Raw genomic sequence first — 20,709 nt, 5'->3', positions numbered from 1 at the left:
AAACCGCAAAGCCGCTCTCGGCAGTTTAATGACGTCACCGGTCCATATTTTTTGAGATCAGGTCCGGACTCGCCACAAATACTATATAGAATGCTAACGTCATAAAACTGAATCCTGTTTGAAGTACATTGCTTTACGGACCGATGGACTTTATATATATAAAAAAGGAACACTTTTATGGAAGGTATAATATATTAATAAAGGATATTTCTATTTATATATTTTTTAAAAAGTTGTGCATAACAATAATCTGTAGAAAAGTTACAGGATTGCATCCATTTTAGAATATGAAACAAGTACGATATCAATAATCAGACTGATGATGGTGTTGTTACCTGCAATTTGCAATAAGAAGACACAAACTTGCGTATGTCGTGCGGTAGGTGAAGGGGATTCCTGAAAGATTAACATACTTTGTTATTTTCAGTCTAATATTTGAACGCAAAATCCGAAAGTGTGTAGAATATTTTAGTCTTATCAGACAACAGGTATAAATTATTATTTTGAGGGTAATACATTGATATGGCAAAATTTAAACAAATAGATAGCTTTAAAACCTTTACCTCATCCAGTCAAATATATAGAAATCGATCGTTTTGGTGGTGAAAAAGCGTTTGCTATCAGTCGATACAAATAGAACCCTTCACAGAACATCCATGCGTAGGTTGTACTCTTCAAATAAAGTTTTAAGAATGACAAAAGTTTACATCATGCCTGCAAAAGAAAACAGTTGTGTTCATATAAGGAATAAGTTTAATGTTTAATGTTTGCACATATAGTGTATTTATTGTTTTTATCGATGAAACAAGGGTTTACGAACATTTATTATGTGATTCAACATTGTTTTTTATATACTTTTTAGGAGGTTTTCAAACTCGTAACTGACACTGACAGATATGTTTATCCAACATTTTTATTTCATTATACAAAATTCCCAAGAACATGAATCGTCCTGAAAAGTCCTGAAAAAAATAAACATTTGACATATTTTTTCATTTAAAGACATTTTGATCTATCAATAATACCATTTAGAAATAATGACCGGACTTTAATAAAGTCAAATTAATGTTTTGACTCTTTCTAATGATCTTATTTTTAAGCAAGATTAGCTTTTACCTATTTAAGACCATTTATTGTCACTTGAACGCACACTTTTTTAATGCTTGTTTCCTTTTTTGGTTGAAGGAGGGCTAATATCAGCATATAAATTTATTAACCTATTATTGCATACGATTTAAACGGTAAAATTATCTTTAATCCATGTTTGCATCGGTTGCTTGCAAATTTGGATAAAAATATTGCACATTTGCGAGAAAAAAAATCAGATATTGCTACCTTGTCTTTTTTAGGTATATCGCACGAATGGAATGCAAATGGAGTGGAAACTAGAGTAACGTCACAACCAATGCGTCATGAAAACGGCGGCATTTTGTGGTTTATCAATAATAACGTTTGATTTAGTTGTCAGAGGCTTTCAACATACCATTGAAAGGTAACCCGCAACGTTGACATACCTGACAGCGAACGCTTGCCAACAATGGAAACATAAAGAGAAGTAATTTTACGTATGTAACACGAGTACTGAACTGGGTTCACATTTTGTTTTATATGCATATGTGCAGTACGAGTATATGACAAAACATACGTGGCATGCAGTACAACTGGAGACAAAGTCACATAAAAGGCAGTACTGATCACATACTTAGGACAATCGCTGCTGGACTATTGATTGTCACATTTCAAAAGAGTTTTCATGATGACAGGTTTTCAATATGTTCTTAATCAGCATCAAACATATTTTATTATTTTGTGGTTTGAAACGAAATTGTTTAAGTTAACTTTATGGATCTACTTTCTTTTTTGAAAATACTTTCCAAACGGCAACGCGCCAAACACAGAGACAGTTTGGATACATTACTATTAGATGTTATCTTCCTGAATGATATCATATCAGCATTTTTTCTGCAAAAATGATATCTGGATTAATAATGTCTAACACATATGTTCTGTGACCATAATATACTTATTTGTTACAAAAAATATTAACAGAGACGGTATAATGAGAACAAGACTGGCAACTTGACAGCCGATACCAATATACAGGGTAACCGTCAAGTCCTGAAAAGAACGTACACATGTTAATAAGCGCAGGTACTAGTTATCAATTTGGTTTATTCCGATCTAAAAGCGATGGAGCTAATGGGATTACACTTTCCACATGGCGGACCTGAACATTATATGAAGTAAATAAAGTATGACCATAATGATGACTTTAACAAACCCGACACCAACCCACCTAAAAATGAAAAAAAACAGCAACAATATTTAGCCCTTTGGCCAATAACATCTGAAATACTTCTTATTTTAAAGTATAAAACCTTTTACCTGGATAAAACACTATTTGCATTAAGTTTAACATTCAATCGGTGAAAATTGATTTACATAATCTTTCACCCAGATGATAAAATCAATATTTTATTTTTTATATGTTTGTTTCAATGCTTTGAAAAAAACAACACTTAGTATAAGACATATGTGTGTGTGATAATTGAATTGAATTGCTGTTTTTTAATGAGATCATAAAACCAACGTCAATATCTTGTCTGGTGTCTTTAAATCTTAAGAAGTACAATGCTTTATGGCACTATGAACAACATAGGTATTTTGTTCGCATACAAAATTTAATTGTAATTACACTAATGTGACAAAAGAAAAAAAGTCAATTGAGAATGCGAATCCATCACAAACACGCAATGTCGTGAGACACAATCGTTTTTGCACTACCATCAATACCCACTGTGTAACGGTGAAAAATGTCTTCAGTATGTTACATGTGAAGTGGAAAGAGGAAATTTAAATACTTCCTAAAATAACTGCGCATAGGTTGTAAAAACTGTTTGGGTGAAATGTCAATAAGAAATTAAAAAACACAAAGACAGTACGTTTCAGAATGCGATCAATTTAGATCAAAGACTGACTTAATAAAAGTTTTTTCATGAATTTAAATTAAATTTCTATACTTGGAAGGTTACTTCTTTGGACAGATCAGGAAACATAAACAATGCATTCCTTATATATTTTTTAGAATGTATTGTCAAGCCAAACATTATTATTAAAGTGGTCACCAAAAACAATTGCGCCTCACATAAATCATAATAAGGTTAGGGAAGTTTCAAGAATTCTTATTAATTCTCAGCACGTAATAGGGGATTTCAAAAAGGCAAACTCAATAAAGTACCTTATATTAAAACAACAAAATGAATGTGTGGGAATAATGTTCTAGACATTTTCTGAAGGACTTGTAATTCCCTGCCATAAATCATTCACATTCAGTTGGTTTTTCAATTCACATTCAGTTGTTTTTCAACGCTTCGGCAAAACAAGAAAGTGGAATGAAATAGTGTGTTTATACAAATATGTGTTTTAAAATGAGAAAACGCAACACAAATGCTTGCAACATGTCGTAACACATTATCACTCATGCAAAGCCGTTGATTAAAATAAAGTAATTAAGGATTCAATTATGTTGATATTTTACGAAACACTCAATACGTTTGAAAACTATATTTGATTTATTGTTTATTCAAATGGACTTTGACCGTATAATGTATTGTTTAAATAAACAGTGAAGAGTGGTACGCAGTCGGTTTAAATGTTGCTTTTTCAGTTTCACTTTCACTACCAAACGCTTTTACCGATTACGCTCTCGATGTTGTATAACCGACCCGCTTAAAATAGATAAGGCATTTTTGTGTATATGACGATTTTTATTAAATGTCATTTTAGAATATTTTTTTTTATTTAAATGTCCGATATCGTTCGCAAAGTATGCACGAGAGAACATTGCAAAGTTGCTTTTTTAATATTCTTTATGACAAATACTAGGGCAATACTCATGTTAGTAAGGTACATTATATTTGCATGCACTTACATTTTTGTTTTACAAACACACATGCATCACAAATCAGGCCGTTTGATCAGTTCTTAGCCATATGCGATAATATTACTATTTTGATTCTTGGGAACCCGATATAATTTTTGTATCATTGGACGCACTATTGTACAGTCTATTAAGGCAAAACGTGTGTCTGTAATATTAAGCTTGATTTATTTCTTACATATTCTTTATCAATTATACGTCAACACTTTAAAACGATTTTTAAAACGTTGGTCCCCAGGCGTCTAAAAAGGTAATCCATTTGCGTGTCAGATACAGTTAATCTGATATGTATATCGATTCAGAATAACTGAAATAGAGAAAAAATATTTCCAATTTTTTATACCTATGCTACAACTTCTAATAAGTGATGCAAAAAGCTACAGAAACAAGCTCAGTAGCAAAAAGTTTATGTAAACTAAAAACTACCGTTCTAAGTCTCTGTAAAACTGGAAATTGTGACAACAATAAATTCTAAAACTCGCCTGTTTCCAATTTTGGTCTTTGCGCCAATTTTTATCTTTACAGGAATACAATTACTAGAAACCGACATATATTTGTCACCGTATAACATTGTTTACTCTTATACACACTTACACTTTTACGACTCACAGGTATGGATTTGTGCATACTCCTTGTTGCACCAAGAATTGAATTAAATAATACCTGGTAGTTGCTTAAAACCAACATCAAGGCAGAAAAAAATCATTTTCACTTAAATAAAAAGCTCACCTTGTACGAGCGACATGGAGTGTAGTAAGTATATTCCAACCAATCCTTCTTCAGCCATTTACCGTTCTTCAGACAAGTTTTGACTGCCTTACCTGCAAAGACCATCCAACATTGGCATTATATTCGATCATATGTTGCGTTGTAAAGACTTTCAATCAGATTGGCATATGGCATTTGTATAGGCAAAACCTTTCCCTGGCTCAAATGCATGTTTCACTAATCGTAATTAGGGGTAAAACACATTTGAAAGTATGGCAACTAATGCATGACATTTCTTTAACACCTCATGTATTGTGTTTTTTCTGTCGTCGACATTGAAGATAAACTGCGTCATTCGGATAAAAAAAGTCGATTTAATCGTACATGCTCAGTTGGCATTACTTATATGATGAATACTTAAACTAAATACTATACTTAAATTGTCACGCGACAACGGTTAAGATAATTGTGCACATTTGAATCCGAATTCCCAAATAATATATTTAATTGTACTAAAATATTGAAATAGTTAGACAAAGGTTTAAATTATTTTAAAAGAAAACAGTTCAGTAAATATATCCGCACTAAGAGTTTTAATGGATACTGTATTTATATGCCAATCTAAAAGCGGGTCAACTTACAGAAATTCTGGCCAAATATAAATACAATGAATTGTTAGTTGTAATGCTGTAAACCTTAGATTCTTGTAAATATCTCCATTAGACTAATCAGACAAGTTTTTAAGTGAGAAAGTAAGTCATTAAGTTGTTTATTATAGTGAAATGTGCAAAACATAAATGTTCTTTACAATACATATACAGATAATAAAACACCCGAACGATTTTAAGTCACCTTAATTTTAACATATCTAAAGCATAGGTAAATAGATTCACATAATTGTTTGTGTAAATCGCAGTGCTGTTTCTCTTAAGGAAAGGGGTTTCCAATACAGGTTGTTCTAAATGTTGGAAATATAGATAATAATGATGATAACAGTGTTTGACAACATTAGTTATTGTGTGAAAGAATTGACATCGCATTTGTTAGCCATATCGCATAGCGTAACATAAACATGTTTATCAGGGATATTAAAAATTGTTTCAAGGACAAAACACGTAAGAAGTGATTCTGATTGAAAGTGTTGTTTTTGTTGCATTCAAAACAGTTCACTAAAGTCAATTGATATCAACAGGACAAAAACACAACACGTCGACTTTGAAGTAAAACTGCGTCATTCGGATAAACAAGTCGATTTACTCGTTCATGCTCAGTTGGCATTACTTATATGATGAATACTAAAACTAAATACTATACTTAAATTGTCACGCGACAACGGTTCAGATAATTGTGGACATTTGAATCCGAATTCCCAAATAATATCTCATGAATATATAAAAAAACTACAAACGAATCACTGTTTCTTAAACATTCAATAACTCACGAAAAACTCGATGTCAAAACACAACGATGCCATTCACTGGAAGCAATTCATTTTGCGTTATCTTGATAAGTAAGACGAACCTCTCTAAACCTTCATTAAATTGTGTAATAAAAGCCAGCGTTTCCTTGTATGGCCCAGTACAGAATTCATTTTAAAATGACAATGATGAAATGAATTTCTTAGTTCCGCTGCTTCCGTAATTGAGGAAAGGATATCACACTTGTAAAAGTTTGAACTGATCAATGGATTCCATTTAATAACTTGATACTCTTAAAACGGATAAGCACTTGCAAAAACTATCAATTTGTTTATAAAATGCCATTAGTGTATATATCATATAGACAATTACTTTATTTCATTAAAATAGCCTATTTCTCAAAATATAATTTGCACACAATCAAATTCAAAAATAAAAACAGTATCATAAGTTATTGCCTAAATAACAGGATCAGTTTGATCTTTGAGTCGAATCATTTTTTAGTATATTACTTCTGAATGAAGCTCGAAATGTATACACAGTCATTTAGAAGTATAAATCTAAAGGCTCCAAGATTTGATAATTAAGATTAATTGTAATTAGATTATTATAATGCAAGAAAATTAAGAATCTGTATTATGTGTCTTGAGCAGATTTTTTTCATGTTCATATTTTACAAATCCAACAAGAATAGTTTCTATGAAAATCGGAGTGTATTGGATCTTGAAATAATAATGAATCATAATAATACTATTAATAGCTTGACAACTGCCATCCTTTTAAAAGAGAACAAATGTCATTTGTAAGTTAATTTAAGCTTAATACACCACTGTTGAAACTTTAAAATCCGCTGTACTTCATAGGGTTGTACCATATGATACATGTATTAGTTATAGCTTATTGTCTAACATCACACTACATTGTCCTGTTTTCTTTATAGGTTTTTATTTTTAATTGCAATCGGGCAAGGCCCAATCGGCGAGAACTCTGATAAATTGTTAGTCTTTTTTTTGCCTAAGTGTTAGAGCTACTCTTAGACTCTTAAATTCACCAGTATATTGCACTGTCGCAAGGATTCAACTACCCGGAAGACGATAAGTAATGCTTGAGTGGTGCGGCGTGGAATCGCAACCTGCGACCCCTGGTCAAGTGTATTATCACAATACCACGGATCTGCCACAATTACCTTGCTATTTCATTTTGTTTTCAGAAACAGTTTCGTGTTGTAACATGCCCATAAAGACCATGGATTATTCAATAAAAATAAACATCCTTTTTTGTAGTTTGTTTGTAACATGGTAACGGAAATGTAAATCATTATCGCTCCATTCTTAAATTTACGCCATTTACATTTATTTTTATTTTATTCCTAACATTTCCTATGCTCGAACAATATATGGAATATTAAAATGTCAATGTACTTATACAAAGTATTGTTATAACAGGCACACGACATCGAACGTAAAATGAAATTTTACTAATGAAAGAGCCAATAGTACATTGACTTCATTGTCAAAGCCGTTTGATAAGCTGAAAGGTCACAGCCCGTTTAATTAAGATGATACTACTAGAAATAAATAGGATTGGAAAACTTCAAAGCCTGTCATTTGTGTTTAGTTATAACATTAGTTTAATCGGAGGAATATTTAGTGTGTATGGACATTGAATTAGACCAATGATCATATTTTACTCGCGAATTAATCTGCATTCCTTTCTTTATGATAACATAATTAGCAGTTCAAAATTGTATGGCACAACCGCTATTTACTTCCTAATGAATTCTAAACATTAATAATTCAAGCTAAAACAACACAAATGTTTCTAAGTCAATGTCAGAGTTGCTAAATTATTTAAATTATATTAAGAGGCTTGCTAAATATTTTTTTCTAAACTCGTTTCATATTTAACGTTTGAAACAGAAACAGTGATGCATAAGCCACAAAACCCTAGTGTTGCAATTTTTATCTATTTTTATGGGGTTAAAACGTGTGCTGAACACCAGTTTCTGTATGCTGCTGTAACATTAAAATGGTGATGGATCGTAAACTAGGGAAAACTGGCCTAGACACTGCACTTCACTGAATATCTGTAGTATATTAGATATAAATATATGATCTACCAAAGTTCTTTTTCTGCATGTTGAAGTACAGATATATTGTTTATATTCGTTCAATGTAGTCTCTATATATGCATTTGAAGAATTGGCAATGTAAAACATTAAAACCTCCCGACATATAACTGTTGATGTTATAATATTTTTGAGTACGTCATCTAGGTGTTGGCAGAACACACGGACAGGAAAATCTGGTGGTTTATACACTCTTAATAGAGACAATGGTGGTGATGGGATAACAACATCAATACACTCTTTGTCAGTTGTCGATGTGTCAATCAACTTTCTTGTTTCTAACGATGACTGCATCGTATCTTTGAAAAGTATTTGCATTAGGTGCTCTGAATTGTTTCCCTCCGTCTGCAGATAGAGTTGGGATCTCTAATCATTGAAGTACTTTGGGTTTACCTTTTCGTTTTTTATCATTATTTGTTTTATTGATAAGTTTCCTCAAGTTAATGCATACTTTGATAAGATTTACCTTTTGCGTTTTATCTTGATTAAGAATTGTTGGGATAAGAGTGAGGTTTGTGCACATAAACTGGTTTAAACCCCCAGTAAATTTACATTTTACTGACCGTTCCAAGGCGGTACCTAACAATTCTTGATAAACATACCAATTATTATATATATCGTCACCGGGAATAAAAAATATAAATATATATATAGCAGACTTCCCGAAAGTCGTCGGTCCGACGGACATGACCGGCAAATTTTGATCCGATCCGACGATTTCTGAACAAAAATCGGTCCGACTGTCCGGCTATTTTTTATTCCCGGTGACCGGGTTTTATCATAAAATCCCGGTAACCGGGTTTTTGCATGAGGGCCTTAGAAAAACGTTACACAAGTTTGCATTGGTCGCTTTCGGCACAGTGCCCGTAGAAGAACCAATCGGTGCGCATGTTATATACTGTCAGTCATTTGCGCATCAAACTTGGCTTCTCTAACATTTTACGAATGCTAGTTAATAAAGAGAAAATTATCAATCGATGAATGCTCTGAAAGGAAAATGAATATGAAACGAAATGTCATCAAAGAATTATTTTGCGAAATGGCAAAGAAATAGGAAATGACTTGTTATTGACAAAGAAAAGCAAGTAATAACCTGCGATGATGATGGTGAAACTCAAACCTCCAGAAACAGAAACTTATGGAAACTTTGCTGGTAGGCAATTATTACTTCTATCTTAAAAATAGCTCTACCTTTATAAATTTAAAAGAAAATATCCTGTACAACAAAAACTAAATCCATAATAAGGCATAAAAGTGTAATCTAAATTCACCACTAATATAATATTTGACATGTTGTGAAAGGCATTTTATTTGTGATTTTTTTTTAAATTTTATTGATAAAAGTTTATTTGTACATCCACTGTCCATGATAGATTTTGTACTTTTAGGCAGAGTCTAGATGTGCCTGCATATAATCGAACAGACTACACCAGCACCATTGTCATCACAGGAGGTTGTCACCCTGTCCAACACTGAAACAGTCCTTACATCAGGCTCTTGAAATGGAGATTTAACACTCTCTGTGACAAACAGGACCTTAACCCCGATATTGATGAGGAGTGTTTTGAATATCAAGATCAACTTTTGAATTTTGACAGAGTGATTATGATAAAGCATTTATTAAGAAATAAGCTGCTATTGATGAATAAAGCAATGTTATTACTTTGTTTTTTTTGTTTCGGTCTGACAGATTTCCTTTCGGTCTGACAGATTTTTATGTCTTGTCAGACCGAATGTCTGCCACTTTTTTCAACTTTCAGGAAGTCTGATATAGTATTTATGCACTGTGCTGTTTGTAGAGTTTTGTGCTGTTCTATGTTTGTAAATTTGTGTTCTATGTCTTTGGCGTTTGCCCATTGCCACTAAACCGAGTTTATGTTTAAACGTTTTGCTACTGAGCATGTTTCTGTAGCTTTTTGCATATATATTGTATTGAAAATATCGGTAGACAATATGTCAACTCTACCTCTAGACGACACTAGAACTAGCCAAGTAGCTAAGACATTAAAGATGGACCTGCGTCGAGACATCAGATTTAAAACATATCTATTTTGGTGTACTTAAATACTCCTAACCGTGTCGTCATGACTACATATTAAAGGGGACTGGTAATATAATCTGCCATTACGTTTTTATGGTATTAACCTAGACCTTAGTTATTTGCTTGTCGGTTTGTTCATATCGATTCTTTATAGTTTCTAGGTTATTTTAGTTCATTATCTTACAAAACAAGAAAGTGCTACCAAAGTTCAGTCACCTCGTTACAAGCAAATATCAGGAAAGGATAAATCATTAAAACTTGTACAATTGATTTAAGAGCTATTCTGATATTGTTTTCCCCTAGAACCACTTTGTATGTGTCAATACGGTTGAATCGACGAAGAATTGTTTTCAACGGTGGAAACACCTTCATATATTTAACATATTCTAAAACAATTCATCCTACAATACTTTTGTTCTTTTCATGTAATAAACATAATCAGGATCTCTATTGCGCTATAAGCTAACAGCCGATAACGATCCCTGCAGTAACCTAAAAGCTAACAGCCGATAACGATCCCTGCAGTAACCTAAAAGCTAACAGCCGATAACGATCCCTGCAGTAACCTAAAAGCTAACAGCCGATAACGATCCCTGCATTAACCTAAAAGCTAACAGCCGATAACGATCCCTGCAGTAACCTAAAAGCTAACAGCCGATAACGATCCCTGCAGTAACCTATAAGCTAACAGCCGATAACGATCCCTGCAGTAACCTATAAGCTAACAGCCGATAACGATCCCTACAGTAACCTATAAGCTAACAGCCGATAACGATCCCTGCAGTAACCTAAACTGTTTGCAAAGAACCGTTTATCAAGTAACCTGTAACACATCCTGTAAACTCAACACAAAGAACGCGAGGTTTGGGGCATAGATTATCCACTCCTTATCACCCATACTTATGGCCCAGCAATTAGAAAGGTCAACACGCATAATGGATACCAACTTCAAGCCAATTGCATAATGCAATCAAACAAATGAAATATTATACATTTCATAACAATACTTTGAAATCATAGCATTCTAGCAACAATGTATATTCACGAGCTCCATTTTGCCACTGTAGCGATACTTATAATTCGCTACTTTTTAAGCAATTGTATAGCATCGTACGCATGGGGGTTTTATAGCAAGATTGACTACATTCTAAAAAAATGAATTTAAACCTAATTTTGAGGACAAAACCGTTCCGCCTTTAAATACTACAAGAATGTATGCATTTTAATATAAAGACTTTAAAAAGATTTACTTACATTATGAACACATGAATTTTGTAGGCATTTGGTCTGAAGTTCGCGATAAATATGTCATCATTTCCTGAACCATCTAATAAATTTAATTCAAAAAGCAAATGGGCTGCCAATTGTATCTTGAAAAATTATCATTCAGAGCCAATAACGTCTCAAAAGCAATCAGAACCTCCCTTTTAATCCTTTTTAAATTCTCATATTTTATTATTTTAAATCACCAATATTCTTGAAAATATCGAAAGGAGGAAATTTCAAATACACAATTGCATAAATTCCAACATGATATATGACATTGGCGCCTTGTACAGAACAGATAATGATGATGGAATTTAGATTTTGTCTGCTAAAATTCCATTGGAATGACAAAAAACAATAATTTGTTTAAAGCATTTGTTTAGGTCATGTCCGGATCCACCACAAATGCAATGTAGACCGCTTATGTCATAAAACTGGATTTTTGTTTTTAAATACATTGATATACGGACCGATCGACTTTAAATATTCGAAGACGGATTACATGTATGTAAGGTAAAATCTATTAAAAAAACACGATATTTTTGTTTACTAATTATCATATTTTTGAATAGAGGGGATTCCTGAAAGGCAAACATGCAATTCCATGTTCAGTCGAATATTTGAACGCATAATTCAAAAGGGTATAATAATTTAGTCTTATCAGACAACATGACGTACTCTATAATGGTTTAGAGGTTAAATTGCAATAATATGGCAATAATTAAAACAAATACATTAATTACTTGCTAAAAGCTTTAAGTGCTTATGAAGACAGCTTTAAAACCGTTACCCCATCCAGTCAAAAATACGTCAATGTTTTGTTTGGTGGTGAAAAGGCTTTTGCAATCAGTCAATACAAATAGAACATCCAAGCGTAGTTTGTACTCTTAAAATACAGTTGTATTAATGACAAAGGTTTACACCATGCCTACAAAAGAAAACAGGGGTGTACATATTAGGAATAAGGTTAGTTTTTCGCATATATATTAAGTATATTTTTTAAATGACAAACTATTAATTGTTTATATTGTTGTAAACAAGGGTGAATGAAAATTTCTTCATTTTTTTCAACACTTTTTTTAATATACATTTTAGAAGGTTTTTAAACTTGCAACTGACACTGAAAGTCTTTTTTATGCAAAGTTTTTATTTCATTATATAAAATTCCCAACAAATTGAATCGTCCTGAAAATTTAAAACACTTTGTACATTGTGAACTGTCAAATTTACCATTCAAATTAATAGCCCTTATTGAATGAAGTCAAATGAATGTTTCGAATCAATGCAATGATTCTTTTTTATGCAAGATAAGGGTTTAAACCCATTTCAGCCTTTTGTTGTGTCATTTGAACGGAACAAATTTAAATGCTATTTTTCTTTGTTCCATAATGTAAAATATACGCATTCTGTCTCCATTCTTGAATTCAAATTAAATCAAACAAATAGTTTGTATAATTTAAGCAATGCTTGTACTTTAAGCATTTATTAAACCTGACACATAGCTATGATATACGTTGACAATTATTTCGTTATGTATTCTGAGAAGATGACACAAACTACACCATTAGGTCATTTAATGCACCTGATAAAGTCTTATTCTGTGCTGCGTTCGAAGATTTCTGAATGAAAGAAAAATCTAAATACTGTTAAGAATGACAGTGTTGCAATGAATACTGATGAAGGACTATGCCCGAAATATTCACTCAATGTGTTATAAGGGTCTGTTGACCTTAACTTTTATGGTTACTGTAATAAATAATATGACCAAAGCATACATGGATGGTTATTATATGCTATCCGGTTATTATAACAGATATATCAATATCAATGAAATAAAAATATTTCACTGTTTTGAAACTGCTTAGCACGTTCTTCTATCTAAATCAAACATCAGCGCGCCGAGGTTTGGGAAACACTATAAATAAGGTCGTTTCCGAAAAAAAACGTAACGAGCGCATTCCGTTATTAGCGTATTCCATGTCGAATGCAATTATAATTTCTGTTAATAACTCTTCTTTGCATTTAGTAAACAGAAAAATGTTTAATCCCGTGTATGACCGCAATATGTTTACCTCTTAAACAACAAAATGAATAATCGTGTCTACGCCTCCCGTGAAATATAACGTTTGGTATGCATTTGATGAAATACATTACGATCTTACACAGCAACAAACTTACGGTTTGGATACATTTCTATTATATATTAACCATTACTTCCTGAACGATAAAATATCCGCAATATTTCTACAAAAAATTGATAGCTGGAGTATTATTGTCTGATACATATGGTCTGTGACCATGATATACTTACTTATAGCAAAGAAGTATAAACAGAGAGGGTTTAAAGAGAAAAGGACTCGCAAATTGACAGTCGAGACCAATGTAAAAGGTAATCCTCAATTCCTGAAAAGAACGTGAACGTGAACGTGGTATAATAGGGGGTGGTATTCAATATTGTTTTTTTTTCGGATCTAAGAACGATGTAACTAATGAGATTACACTTTGTACAAAACGGAACAGCACATTTAATAGAGTCAATTAAATATAAACATAATACTCAGTTGAACACCCCGTACTACTAATTTTAGGGTTTGAAACCTTAAGAAACACTATTTGCATTAATAATTTATCATATATTCGATGAAAATTAACTTAAACAAAATATAACTTAGATCATAGCAACATTAGTTTAATCATTTTTTTTTTTTAAAAAGTAATATAAAATAAATATATATGTGATATGTAAATTTAATTGGATTTTAATCAGATTAAAAAAAACAACGCGTACAGCTTGTTTGCTGTCTTTTTATTATATGAAGCGCAATGCTTTATGGCTCTATAAACAACATTAGCTGTTTGTTCGCAGACAAAATGTAATTTCAATGACATTAATATCACAAAACAAAAGTAATGTTAATTGACATGACATGATTCCATCACAAACACGCAATGGCGTGAGACACAGTCGTTTGGTCACCACAATCAATAACATTCCCACTGCTAAAACGGTGAAAAAATGTCTTTAGTTTGTTAAATCTGAAGTGTAAATAGGACATTTAAATACTCAACAGTTAAATACTCGCTAGAAATAGCTGGGCCTTGGTGGTTAAAACTGTTTGAATTCAATAGCAAGAAGATATTTAAAACACAAAGACAATACTTTTCAGAACGCGATGGAATTAGATCATGCACCAACTTCGTAATAATTATATCATGAACTTGAATAAAATGTCAATACTTAAAGTCCACGTCTTTGAAGAAAAAGGAAACATAAACAATACGTTCCTAATATCATTTTTGTCATATATTGTCAAGTAAAACATTTTCTTTCCAAGAGTTAACACTCAAAGCATTTCCGTGTCACCTAATTCACTTTAGGGTAAGGGTAATTTTACAGAAATCTTCTTAATTCTATGCACATAATAGGGGATTTCAAAGAGGCAAACCCAATATAGTTCCTTATGTGGGGAAGAACAAAATGAATATGTGAATATAAGGTTCAAGGCATTTACTGAAGGACATATTATTACATTCCAGAAATCATGAACATTCAGTTGTTTTTCAACGCTTCTGCAGAACAAGAAGGTGGTGTCAAGTGGTATGTATATCTGCGTTTTGAAAAAAGAAAAAACATTTATAGTAGCAAGTTTGGTGAAATTCGGATAAAAACTGTTCAAGTTTGAGAGTAGACAAAGCTAAAATGGCCAATTTTGATAAATTCAGGGGGCCATAACTCTGGAGTGCCTAAAGCGATTAAGCTGGTTATCGAACTTGACCTAGATATTTCACCAACAAACACTTTCATGAAGTTTGGTGGAAATTGGATGAGAAATGTTCAAGTTAGAGAGCGGACAAAGCTAAAATGGACAATTTTGACAAATTCAGGGGGCCATAACTCTGGAGTGCCTAAAGCGATTTGGCTGGTTATTAAACTTGACCGAGATATTTTATTAACAAACACTTTCATGACGTTTGGTGGAAATTGGATGAGAAATGATCGAGTTAGAGAGCGGACAAAGCTAAAATGGCCAATTTTGACAAATTCAGGGGGACATAACTCTGGAGTGCCTAAAGCGATTTGGCTGGTTATCGAACTTGACCTAGATATTTCACCAACAAACACTTTCATGAGTAAAAGAAAAAAAAAACTAATGTGAAAAACTACAGAAACAAGCTCCGTTTATCAGTACGACTCATATAGGAAAATAAATATTCCTAAGCTTTGTGGTACCTATTTTATCATTTTAAAACTAGCCTGTTTCCATTTTAATCTTTTTGTTAGTGTTTATATTAACATTAACTACCTGCCTTAATTCAATTGCAAGGGACGCCAGTATATATATTTCACTGTAGTATATGATTTACAATGGATATACACTTACATTTCAGAATCATAGGTTATTATATAAAAACGCGAATTTGGACTAGTGCATATCCATTATTGCGCTCAGACTTGAATTAAATAATACCTGGCCCCAATTTCTCGAAACTTCTTAAGCTTAACAGGCTTAAGTCGCTTATTTCAATCAGCCAAACACATACTGAAAATGGATTTTGATAAATGAAAAATGGTTTATTGTCATTTTCTTTTAGAATATTCCTACATAATTTCTAAAAAACTCGTTAAGAAGTGAATAATACGCATTTTATATGACAACAAAAATAGTGAGTTTAGGTTAATCCTGTTATAAGAGACTTAAGAAGTTTCGAGGAATTGGGGCCTGGTGTTTGCATAAGATAAACTTTAAGCCTGAACAAAACATTTTCACTACAAGCTAAAACAGCTCACTTTTTACGAAAGCATGGAGTGTAGTCAATTACAACCCATCCTTCTTAAACCATTTGTCAATCTTCAGACAAGTTTTGACAGCTTAACCTGCAAACACCATTCAACAAAGTCATTATATTCCAGCTCAATACGTTCATATGCTTCTTTGTAAATGATTTCAGTCAGATTGGCATATGGCATTTGTATTGGGCAAATACGTTTGCCTGGCTCAAATGTATGTTTCACTAATCGTAAAATGGTGTAAAACTCATTTGCAACTACTTCAACTAATGCAGGACATTTCTATAATATTTCATGTATCGTGTTTTTTTTTGCCGTTGAGTTTAAGATTGAACTGCCCTCGTAGCGTCATTTGGATAACAAAAGACGATGTACTTGAACATGCTTAGTTGGAATTACACATTTGATGATAATTAGCCTAAGTACGCTTAAATTGTCAAGTGAGGATGCTAAAGATAAGTTTGCAAATTTGAAACTGATTTCACAATTTATATTTTTAAATTGTTATGTAATAATGATATAGTGAGACAAAGGTTGACAGTATTTTAAAGAAAACAGTTCAGTAAATATATCTTTTTTAAGAGGTATAATGGTATTTCTATGGATATTGTTTATTTCTGCCAATCTATCAGCGGGTCAACTTACAGAAATTCTGTCAATATATGAATACTATCACTTGTTAGTTGTAATGTTGTCAACCTTAGATTCCTGTAAATACATCCTATAGATTATGGATGAATAAGACCAGTAATTTAGTAAGAAAGTAAGTCATGTATATGTTTATTATATTGAAATGTGCATAACATAAATGTAATTCACAATACAATTATAGAAATTTAAAAACCCGGCCCATCTGGCCTAAAAGTCACCATAATATTAACAATGCTAAAGCATTGGTACATAGACTTACATATATATTTATGTAAGTCGCAGTGCTGTTTCTGTTAAGGAAAGAGTACTCAATATAGGCTGTTCTAAATGGGTGAAGTATTAATAATGATAATAGCAGTGTTTGATAACATTGAATGTTGTGGAGGAACTGAAATTGGATTTGTCAGCCATAACGAATAGCGTACAGTTAAGCAACATATTCATCAGGGATATTTATAATTGTTTGGAGGACCAAATAAGTAAAAAGCGATTTTGGTTTGGTGCATTCAGAACAGTTTTCTAAAGTCAATTTATATGAACAGGTCAATTACACGACTAATCAACAGCGTATCAAATGACTGCTTCTTGAACATTCAATAACTCACGAAACTCTCGATGTCAAAACACAACGATGCCATTAACTAGAAGCAATTCATTTTGCATTATCTTGATAAGTAAGACGAACCTCTCTAAACCTTCATTAACTATAGTAATAAATGACTACGATTCCTTGCATGACCCAGTACAAAATTCACTTAAAAATAACAATGATGAAATGAGTTTCTTAGTTCCGCTGCTGCCGTGGTTGAGGAAAGGATATCGCACTTGTCAACGTTAGAACTGATAAATGGATTTTATGTAATTACTTGGTACTCTTTAAAGGGATAAGCAATTGCAAAAACTATCAATTTGTTCATGAAATATCACTTAGTGAGTGTATATAACAGACAGAAAATTACTATATTTCATTGAAAAAGCCTTTTTTTCTCAAAAAATAGTTTGTACACAATCAAGTTCAGAAATAAAATCAGTATCATAAGCAATTGCCTAAATAACATGATCAGTTGAATAGTTGATTCAAATCCTTTTTAAGTATATTATTTCTGAATGAAGCTCTAAAACTTAAAAGTATGGATATGAAGCCTCCTAGATTTGATAATTAGGCTTAATTATGATTAGATTATTATAATGTAAGATAATATAGAAACGGTATTATGTGTCAATGTAGCTCTTCAGCAGATTATTCCATGTTCATATTTTACAAATCAAAAAATAATTGTTCCTATGAAAATCGACGTGTATTGGAATTTGAAATAATAATAACTCATAAAAATAATGTTTTCTTGTTGACACCTGCCATATTTTGCAAGAAAAAAGTGTCATTTAAAAAACAACAACTTATAACAGCATTTATATTCCTACTGTGTTATGTTCTAATTATTTGCACACACCAATTTTAATTAAGTTAAAACATAACATGGTAATTTTTTTAATCGCACTTGGGCAAGGACAATTCGGCGAGTGCTCCGATAAATTGTTAGTCGTTTTAGGTTTTTGGATAATAGTGCACAAACAGAATGTTACCTTGATTAGAGCTTGGTCTCTTTAACGCACCAGTAAATTGCACTGTCACGCAACGGGAAATCAAACCTGCGACCACTAGATTGACAGTCAAATGTTTTACCACAAGACTACGGATCCGCCACAATTGCCATGCTGTGTTATTTTGTTCTCAGAAAAAGATTCGTGTTGTTACATGCCATAACATATGCCATGCTCGAACAATATATGGAACATTGAAATATCAGTCTTCATACAATGTGTTGTGTCAGGCACATGACACCGAAATGAAAATGGAATTTTGCGAATGAAAGAGGCAATAGTACATTTACGTCATTGTTTAAGCCGTTTGATTAGCTGAAGGGTCACAGCCCGTTAAATTAAGATGATATTACTAGAATTGAATAGAATAAGATAACTTCACAGCCTGTCTTTTGTGTTGAGTAATAACATTATTTTTTATCAGAAGAACATTTCGTATGTATGGACATTTAATAAGACCTATGGTCATATTTTACCAGCGAATTAATCTGCATTCGTTTCTTTTAGATAAAAGAATTAGCAGTTCAGAATTTAATGTATGGCACACAGCCATTTACTTTAAAATGGATTCTAAGCTTCAATATTCAACTTATATAATATCCAACATTTAAAAAAATACCTTTATAGCAAGCTAAAGTAGCGATATACCAACTATTTTTGTCTTCCTTTAGGCGTTTTGTTTAAACAAATGTCACGGAAAATAATCAGTCAAAAAGATGTTGCTGACAATTGTATCTTTTTGTCTTGTAGATGTTTGGATTGTATTACTAATGTGGGACTTCTTTTGACCATTTTTAACATTTTTTTGGGACTGTCCGACAGAAAAAAAATATGATTTACATGAAATTTCAACCATTTCGCTAGGTTGTACATGTGTTTTCTGTTTGTCTCTATGTTATGTATGTGTACGTTGATAAATAAAACATGTTTTACTAACCTTGAGCGAACTTTAATAGAGTTAATTTAAAGGTAAACTTATATTCGAAATACTAAAAGATAGCGTTAAGGCACACAAAGATCCACGTTAAGTTATATTTAAATATTTTAAAAGCGTTGTCCTGCTACCGAATTGAAAATATGTTGTACTTGTTTCTATGTAATGAGAAAGGTTTAATGGTAATATGAGATTAGAGACTAATGTATTACGATATAGATAGCAATCATACAGATGGAACATGAAGAACACGGCTGCTTCTTTGAGGAAGATTATGTAACCGGAAATAATTAGAATGAACATTATTGTGCCTATCCTGTATGGCATTGATTAATCCTTTATGTTATTCTGACTGCCATTATAGCTTGAATTCAACTAGAATAAATGGCTGTTCTTTTAATAAAAAAGAGATGTTTCCCCCTGTGGTTGTCTGAGTGCCACGAGATGTGACATTGAGAAATAAGAAATATATATATATGGAAAGGTATTGAACGTTTAAAACAGAAACATTGGGCCAAACACCACACATACCTACTGTTGCAGTTTTATTTAATTCTAATGAGTTCAATCTTGTGCTGAACACCAGTTTCTTTATGCTGCTGTAACATTAAAATGGTGATGGATCTTAAACTAGGGACAACTGGCCTAGACACTGTACTTAATGTTTGCAGATGTTATGTCATGGACATTGTAATGGATTGGAACGACTCCAAGCACTGAATACCTGTAGAATAGTAGATATAGAGATGATCTACCAAAGTTCTTTTTCTACTTGTTGAAGCCCAGATAACTTGTTTATATTCAGACAGTGTTGTTTATAAATGTGTTTTTGTAGAATTGGCAACATTACACTATCCCACTATAATAAATGTTGATGTTGTAACATTTTAGTACGTCATCTAGGAGTTGACAGAAAACACTGACAGAAATTCTGGTGTTTAGTAAACTCAGAAAAGAGACAATGGTGAGGTGATGAGAACACCCATAAACTCTATGTCAGCTGACGATGTGTTAATACATCTGTATTGAAGATATTGGTCGATAATACGTCAACTCATCCTCTAGTTGACAATTGGCTGAAGTTGGCCGGTGATTTACTTCCATGTAATAGCATTTCGACATCCTTCAAATGGATCAATATATATGGAGCGGACGCGAAAACTATTACATAAAAATTAAATTATTAAGTCATATGACCGTTGAACTCAAAGTGTTACATATTACCTTTGACC

The sequence above is a fragment of the Mya arenaria genome, chromosome 1 (assembly GCF_026914265.1).
Source record: "Mya arenaria isolate MELC-2E11 chromosome 1, ASM2691426v1".
Lineage (NCBI taxonomy): Eukaryota > Metazoa > Mollusca > Bivalvia > Myida > Myidae > Mya > Mya arenaria.
Note: the sequence above shows the minus strand (reverse complement) of the source record.